The sequence below is a fragment of the Adiantum capillus-veneris genome, chromosome 14 (assembly GCF_014529385.1).
Source record: "Adiantum capillus-veneris isolate H3 chromosome 14, ASM1452938v2, whole genome shotgun sequence".
Lineage (NCBI taxonomy): Eukaryota > Viridiplantae > Streptophyta > Polypodiopsida > Polypodiales > Pteridaceae > Adiantum > Adiantum capillus-veneris.
In genome coordinates this window covers 85,344,244-85,353,216 of record NC_140944.1, presented here as the reverse complement: position 1 = coordinate 85,353,216, position 8,973 = coordinate 85,344,244, and the positions used below count along the sequence as shown (strand labels likewise).

Here is an 8,973-nt window from a genome sequence, read left to right as displayed (position 1 = left end):
GTCCCCGACATGGCTGTCAAGCTGTTCTTCATCTTATGGTTTCTCGCATCTTGAGCAGCGACTCGTATCTTGCATGTTGAGCCAGTAGTGTTGGGCCAAATATGTCGGTGCTGATGGTGAAGAAGCCGGTGTAGAAAGCTTCTTCAAAGGCCTGGAGTTGATAGGATGGCAAAAACATGATCCTTTGATACAATGCATGTATCACCTCCTTGGAAGGATGACCAGACAGATCATATGCACATCTGTAAGTATCTTGAAAGAAGAAGATATTGTCTGTCGCCTGGCCTGGTTTGAACGTCTCGAAGATTGCCAGTAGGGTTTTGCAGATCTTTCTCATCATTATGCAAGATAGGTCAGGCGAGCCAGTGGACTATTTGATGGCGCCCGTTAGGGTTTTCACCATGTATTGAACACTTATTCTCTCGCCTGCCTTCAAGCCTGGCAGCTTTGGATAGTTTATCCAAGTGGGTTGGCTTCTTTGTAGTAGCTCCTGGGCCTTCCACGTCCGCATCCTTGGTAGAGGGTAGAAGCTTAGGTTATCTCTGATGACTTTGGGTGCCTCTACCAAATGGATTATGTACTGTGGATACTTCGTCAGCCATGCCTTTCTCCACCTGGGTTGGGAGTCGACTATCAACTTTACCCCTTCAACAGGCTTGGAGATGTCTGGCACTGTTGGCTTTTCTCTGATTCTTTTGTTGATTGTGGTGGCTTCGTACTTTAGCAAGGGATATGGAAGAGAGGGCTGTAGCCATTCACGTCGTAGGTTGCTGACGTCTATCTTCTGAATGGTCATGGATTTAAAAACTCTCTGCTCCCATTCCAAAGCTTCTTTGGCCGTTTCTCTGATTTTTGCTTCTATGGCCTTGCGCAGCTTCTCTTCTTCTTCTTGTGTCAGATCTTGTGGCTCTTGAGAGGGTCCTACAAGGATTTCCTCTTGCATGGGTGTGTCCACAGGATCTGCCACATTCTCTAGGTCTATTCCTTCCATGGCTGTTGGCCCTGTGCTTGCCTGCTCTTCTGCCTGCTGGCCTTTCAGTTCTTCTATCTGCTTTTGGAATGCCCGTTTCTTTGCTTCAGCTTGTTCTCCCATGTTTCCGAGGAGGTCGTTCAAATTGGCGTTTATCTTCTCCGCCTCCTCGAGCTTTCTCTTGATATTTTCTAGCTCATCTTGCATTGCTTTCTGCTCTTCTTCCATGCGGGTTTGCATGACTACTGATCCTTCTGCCATCATCAGCCTTTGCTTCTTCTCTAAAGTCAACTCCTTCTGGAGCTCTTTCATTTGTTCTTCGTAAATCTGGCTCTCTGAAGTGGTGTGAGTCGAGCTAGTAGCTCTGACTCTGACAGGAGATGCCCGTAGCCGCTGGATGGTTTGTTCTTTAACTTTAAGCTGGTCCTTGAGTCAATGACCTCATCCTGGCTAGCCTCTTGCTCTATTTCCGCCTTCTCTTTGGCATTCCGCATGGCCTCCACTTCCTTGGACTCCTCAGCAAGTTGTAGGGTTAGGTTATCCCTTTCCCTCTCTGCATCTGTCAATGTCTTGCTGAGTTTTCTGTACTCTTCTTCGGCTCCTTGCAGTCTTTGAGTTGCTGCCTGATTTTCTCTTTCCATCTCCTGGCATCTTTGCAATGCCTTTGCCAGACTGGCTTGCAGCTCTTCTTCTCTCTCTATCTGCCTTTGGCTTTGTTTTTGTAAAGTGTCGACTTCAAGCTTTATCTGCACTTCAGTGGATTTGAGAGTTGCCATTTCACTTTCTGTGGCCATTGACTGTGCCCTTACCCCGGTTAGCTTGGTCATCACCACATCCCAATCACTGGTGGGTGACTGTAGGTCCATTGTATCAGTGGCCATTTCTTTAAGCTCCACTAACCGCAGGCTCTGCATTTGTTCTTTGGGCCTGTGCTTGCCAAGTCAAATGCGACTGTGGCAGCCTCTTCTTTTGAATATCCGACATCTAGTAGGTCTAGAAATGTGTTATACCTTGCTTCATTTGGCTCTGGCTGCTCATTTTTGGGCTTAGCTTCTTCTTTTTGCTCTTGTTCTTGGCTCTGTTCTTGCCTTGACTCCTCTTGATCTTCAGGTTTGTCTTGCTCCTCTTTCTATTGAGTTTGTGGAGGGCTACAAGGAGGTGGTGAGGGTGGTGGGATGGACTCAGGGCTGGACGGTGGAGTTGTCGGCTTTTTCTTGAAATCCCTGTCTGCCTTTGTCTTCCTCTCTCTCTCTCTCTCTCTCTCTCTCTCTCTCTCTCTCTCTCTCTCTCTCTCTCTCTCTCTCTCTCTCTCTCTCCCTCTTAGCCTTCCTGCTCTTCTAGCAGTTGCCGTTAGACTTGCTCCACTTCTGCTTTTTGTAAATGGTACATGTGGGATATTTTCCGCTGTGGTATCAGAATCTCAAAATTCTTAATATAGTCGTCAAATCTGTCTTTGTGCACCCTTCAGGATGATCCCGGCATTGCTTCTAGAGATGGCTTCCATAGCTCATTCAAATCTCCTTTGAGGGCTCTTTCGGCTCTGAAACTTTCCATTAGCTGCTCTAGCCGTGCCGCTCTCTGTGACTTTGTCTCTTTGATGGGCACTTGTACAGATTCCTTCTTCCATTTCTTTAACTCTGGCTGCTCTTCTTGCACAGTCTCTAGCCGGAGTTTCAAACGTATGGTGCTTTGGGCTGTTTCTCTTCCTTATCTTCCTTGAGCCTCAGCCAGTCGTTCTATGATGGAGGGTCAGGCCATCTTCCTTTGGCGTGCAAGGCCCCATAAATCACTTTAGTGATTAGCTCACCCGACACAATGTATGTGGGGTTCTTGTTGCCCATCTTCACTAGATTGTTATGTATATAAGCTGCATAATTGATTACCTTCAGCTTGCTTTTCTGCATTGCCCAGGTGAATAATGTGGCAATTGCTCCAGGCGGCATTCTGTACTTTTGTGGCCGCTTTGTACACATATGGAAATACTGGTTGTACAACTGACTCATGATTGCCACTTTAGGGTTGGCAATGTCTTCAAAAGTGTAGTTGCCTTTCTTTTCTGTGTACACCTTTACTTCGTCTCTTCTTTTGGTTACACTATCCCCTTTGTTGGAGAGGTCTAGTGCAGCTGCCACCACTCTCTCCGTGATTATAATCTCCGTGTCTGGCTTGCCTTGTAGATCTGTAACTCGTGCCACTCCGTCTTCCTTGATTGTCGTCACAAATTCCCATACTCTTTTTATGTCAATACCTGCCGGCACAGCTTCAAAATAATTGTGGAGATCAATATTCTCCAGGTACTCTGCCATCTTGCTTCTGTCAAACTCATTGAGCTCCCGCGGTAGCATGGGTAGCTCTATCACATTTCCTTCGGTGACTTTAAACACGCCTTGGTAGATCTTTAGATCATTTGACGCTAGCAGGTCCTCTTGGATCCATGTGCTGGTTGGCTTTAGAGTTCCTTATGGTATGACGAAGGTCTCTACTTCTTCCAAATAATCCTTTATGGTCATCCTCTTCTTCTTTGCTGGTGACTTTGCGGCTGCCATAGATCCTATTGCACTCAGTAGTCCGAAGTTAGCGTTTTTTCCATATCAGCTGAGAAATTGAGTTTTAACTATCCAAATGACTGGAAAATTGAAAATAAAACTTAAAAGGAAATTGTGAAACTCTGCATGTGCTCACAGTACAATTTTGGCAAAAATTTAGCATCTAGACATCCTGCACGTAGGATGTATTTTTCATCAGATTTTGGTGATACTTGACATGCTGGTGGTCCTTGGCCTGTACAACATGGCTATGTGACTGGATTTGGATTTGGGCATCAAAAATATGGATTTTTGGGCAGATTCAGGCTTTAGGTCACAAATTGGATAGAAAGTCCACAACATGTAGCAAATGGTATCCAAATGGGTTGAAAATTGATATATGGGCTCCTTGCACCATGGTAATGGCTCCCATGATGTCATTCCTTGCACAGAAGTTCAAAAACATGCTGGAGACATCCTACGCGTAGTATGTCTATTTCATCAAAATGGCTTGGGATTTATTCTGTGGGTAGTCCTTGGCATGTGGAACATGGCCATGCTCTTGGATTTTGATTTGGACAAGAATTGATGTTGGTAAGACCACGTGTAGTGTTTTTGGGCTCAAAAAGTGTATCTTGAAGGTGTTGGGGGTCAAAAATGATTAGAATGGCTTCAAACTTGATATATGAGCTCTTGAAGATGATATGAAAAGATCTGGAATGGAAAAACATCCTTTGTAGGCCAACAATGTCAAATAGACATCCCACGCGTAGGATGTCTACTTCATCAATTTTTGAAGGTGACCACACAGATTTGTTGGCAATGTGCTCATGAATGTATTGTGCAAGTTTCATGTGATTTGGACAAGGGTGAAAGCATGGTTTGGTGGTACAAAAAAGGACCTATTTTGCTTCTACCTGGTTGGTACTTCTACATATGTCCACACTTTGGAGGGAACCTTTTTTTTCATCTATGTTAAAGAATGGTAGGAGGGAAATTTGTATGATTTAAACTTTCCGTAAAAGAAAATGTGGGTGGGGCAATAAGTAATGGGAGTGGTGTTTTGAAACCGTGCCAAAAGTCCCATCACAGACTGCGTTTGTGAGTGGCGCAGTTGCTCAACACATTTTCCAGCTTCCAACTTGCTCTCTTACTACATCACCTTCTGCAAACCACTACAGTTGCAGGTAACAAGCTCCCCGGCTACTCACAATCAGGAAGATGAGGACGCCAACGAGGAAATCAACAGCCAAAGCGTCACCGGACAATGAGAAAAAGAAGAAGAGGACAATGGATGCAAAATCCCCTCGGAACATCGACACCCCAAATACGAGGGCTAGCAAGGGGGCCTCCTTTGTGGAGAGGGAGAAACCTGCTGTGTCCATGGAGACTTCATTTAAGCCTGGGCCTCTTTTTGCCGATGATGAGACTCCACGGTCATCTACAACATCTAAAGGTAGGTGCTATGAGAGCTGTGCGTTTTCTGGTGATTTACCATTTTCTTTTCCATGCATGCAAGCTTCTGCATGTCTTTTATTTGATGAGGTTTGCATTTGCTTTTTTTGCATGCAGCAAGTACATGTGCATGTTTGGGATCTTCTTAGGAATTTAGGGTTTAGGAAAGTTACAAAGTTACATGTATAAGCTGCTCTTTAGATTGCTAACTTGCATGCATGCAAGTGCAAAAATCAGTATATGTTGTGCATGAGCATAGCACAAAGTTGAAGCTCAGTAGGGATGTCAGCATAACCAAATTTGGTTAGTACCAAATTTGGTACTAACCACTACCAAATTTGGCTTTGTACAGAACTGAATTTTGCAATTGTCACCTGAATGAGATACATTCATTTCATTCCATGTGTTTTGTTTTTCACAACTGAAATGAGTCATATAATGAGGGCATGTCTTTACTTGCGTGTTGTTTCCACATCGCAGGAAAAAACAAGATGGAGGAGTACCCTATCTTGACAAAGTTCTGCTATACAGCACAAGAGCTTCATGATGAGTATGGTTTGAGCATGGAGGGGGTGCTGCCAAAGGATCTTACAGAAGATGACATCCCCGATGACCAGTGGCTCACTGTATTCAGGCATTCCAGCCAGAAGAAGACAAAGATTTACTTAAATCACGTGCAGCCACGGCTTCAGGATGAATGTAGGTTCCTGTTCCATAAGGTGTACCAAGCCCCACCATAATGTGGGGAGATCACTACAAAATTTTCCCGCTATTTTGCATATGAGAAGTGTCATGCAGCCACAAAGGACCCTGCGGGCCATCGGGTTACATGGGCCAGGTTTGGTGAGAGTGTACTCAACATGTGTTCCTCCTGACCAGAAGGCTTGGAAAAGAAGGTTGAGAATTGGCAAAAGGCAAACGGTGCGTCCCAAGGAGGCCACCCGTCAAATACCAAGAAGCCCCGACTTACGCCAGTCGGTAGTATGCCCCCTACATAGAAAGTCCCCCCACAGCGTCATGAGGAGAAGACACCTGATTATATTGCGGACCTTGAAGCTATGGTTGGGAGAGTCCCTCGGACATGTGTCGGGGTAGCCGATAGGCTGAAAGAGCTGACAATGTCTCTGAAGCAGAAGAAGGAAACACTCTTGAGGGCAGAGGGTTCCAATAAACTTGTCAAGCAGATTATGGACGACATCAAGGAATATGAGACCCAACTGGAAACACTGAGAGAGGTCAACACTGGCGATGACGCTGAAATCAATGTGATAGAAGCTGATTTGGCTGCCAGTCGAAGGATGCTACGTCGATACGGAATAAGTGAAGATATGTCATTGCTCGACAAGGAGATTCTACAGCAACAGGTGCTGGTAGTTTTGGGAGTTTTTGGTAGAACTGTTTATGCTTGGTTTGGTTGGATTGGTAGTGTTAGGTACCTTTGGTAGAACTGTTTATGCTTGGTTTGGTGGGATTGGTAGTGTTAGGTACCTTTGATAGAACTGTTTATGCTTGTTTGGTGGGATTGGTAGTATTAGGTACTCATGGTAGAACTGTTTTTATTCTAGGTAGTTTATGGTTTCCTTCTGTCTTATGGTTTGGTATTTCTGGTACTATGAAGAAGTTTTGGTACTTTAAGGTACTTTTTGAAAGTGCTTCAAAAGGTGTTATGGTAGTTTTATTCTGATAGCTTTGGTAGTTTTGCTAGTTTTGGTACTTTTAGGTACTATTTGAAAGTGCTCAAAAGTGTAATTGGTAGTTTGATTTTGGTAATTTTGGTAGTTTTTGAAAGTGCTGCAAAAAGTGTTTCTTTGGTAGTCTTGGTAGTTTTGGTTGTTTTGGTACTATTTGAAAGTTTGATTTTGGGAGTTTTGGTACTTTTGGTACTTTTGGTACTTTTAGGTACTATTTGAAAGTGCTGCAAAAAGTGGCTTCTGTAGTTTGATTTGGTAGTTTTGGTACTTTTAGGTACTATTTGAAAGTACTGCAAAAAGTGGGTTTGGTAGTTCAATTTTGGTAGTTTTGGTACTTTTAGGTACTATTTGAAAGTGCTACAAAAAGCTTGTTTGGTAGTTTGATTTTGGTAGTTTTGGGTACTTTTAGGTACTATTTGAAAGTGCTGCAAAAAGCTTGTTTGGTAGTTTGATTTTGGTAGTTTTGGGTACTTTTAGGTACTATTTGAAAGTGATGCAAAAAGCTTGTTTGGTAGTTTGATTTTGGTAGTTTTGGTACTTTTAGGTACTATTTGAAAGTGCTTCAAAAAGTGGCTTTTGGTAGTTTGATTTTGGTAGTTTTGGTACTTTGAGGTACTATTTGAAAGTGCTGCAAAAAGTGGCTTTTGGTAGTTTTGATAAGGTTTGGGTAGTTTAGTTCTGCATTGAGGGTATTTATATGTTTTTGGTACTATATGATTCCCGAGTTTGGTAGTTTTTGGTAGTTTTGGTGGTTTTGGTAGTTTGGGTTCTGTTTCGTAGTACAATACTTAGAAGTACCAGTCTGGGTATGACTTCTTGGTAGTTTTTGAAACTAATTGGGACCGCTGGTTGTCAACAGGCTGAGTATGACACTCTGGAGAAAAAATGGAAGGAAGGCCAAGAGCATACCCTATTTGTGAAGGAGATGTTGTCTGATATCAGGCTTGGGAAGAGGTTCCTACTATATCCTAGGCCCCAAGTTAATGATTCGGTAAATGTGATCCCAGTGTTTGGTATGTGTGTTGCATGCGGTGAGCCCTTGGAGTGCGCACATGTAGTCGGAACCTTCATGCTAGAGTGCCGACACCAGTATCATCCCTTGTGCTTCAGTGCTCTGTTACAAAGCAGGGATCAGTGTGTCAAGCCGGGTTGTAATATGGTAATCTCTGATTTGGCAAAGTCTTGGGCCAGTGGGCTTCAAGTTGTCAAGAGTAAGTATGTGTGCATTTTTGAATACATATGCGCACTTGCAACTCAGTGAGGTTTTCATACAAGTTAGTATGTGCTGTCTTTCTTTGTGTTTGCAGAGGAGCAGGATGCTGCAGTTGCTGACCAGCACGCCACAAAGTCGGCTGCAAGTCGAATATGGGACGTGGATGAGGTGACAAGGGAGATATCAGATGTTCTCCACGATCTGAAGCAAGGTAATTCTGTAGGGAAAGACAATGTGACGGGACAAAGATGTGAGGCAACAGGTGACAGCGAAAGTAAAAGTGAGGAGGAGGCCAGAGATGATAAAAAGACAGGTGACAGCAAAAGTAAAATTGAGGAGGAGGCCAGAGATGGTAAAAAGACTAAGGACAAGGAGGAAGGTAAAGTCCCTATTGTTGTGGAGCTAGATGCGGAGGAAAGCCAGGATGTTGCCAACACAAAGCTCGATGAAGCAACGGCCAAGAAGGGAGAGGAAGAACCCACAAAGGGGGGTGTTGGGGAGGGGGTGGAAACCACAAAGGGGAGATAAGGGGAGGTCAAAGAGGGGTCGGAAGGAAACAAAGATCGGAGGGAGGCCAAGGATGAGCAGGAAGAAGTACTTGCGAATGATACTGTTGTGGATAGCACCGACGGGGGCGTTGACTCTACTACTGCCGATGATGTTTCGAAGCAGAGAGGTGATTCCCCTGATTCCGTGACCCTGCAGGAACTTTTCTGTTTGCAGAGAAAGAAGCGCAATCGCGCCCGTGATCAATTATCCCATGCATGCAAACTGTAGCCAGTGAGAATCTATTGTATTCCGCACTTTGTGCGTTTTAGTGACTGAGTCAACTTGATTTTTTGGCCCCGAGCTTTATCTGTTCTCTCTATCTAGTTCTGTGTTGGTATGTTACCTTTCGTTACATTACTGTTTCAGTTGTCCTCACTATATGTGCATTACAGTACCAAATTTGGTACTTTTTGGTACTGTTGAACTTGGGTGCACGTCTGTCCACTATTACAGTACCAATTTGGTACTTCTTGAACTTGCGATTTCGGATAGTCCTTATCACTTGTGCAATACAATACCAAATTTGGTAGTTTTTGGACCAGTTTTCTGTTTTAGATATGATGTTTGCAC

The 8,973-nt window shown here is 43.9% G+C and overlaps 1 pseudogene; it reads left to right on the top strand.

Annotated features, from left to right (window-relative positions):
- The first annotated feature begins 7,566 nt into the window (after positions 1 to 7,566).
- LOC147442705 (uncharacterized) lies at positions 7,567 to 8,631 on the top strand (annotated as a pseudogene).
- Positions 8,632 to 8,973: the final 342 nt, after the last annotated feature.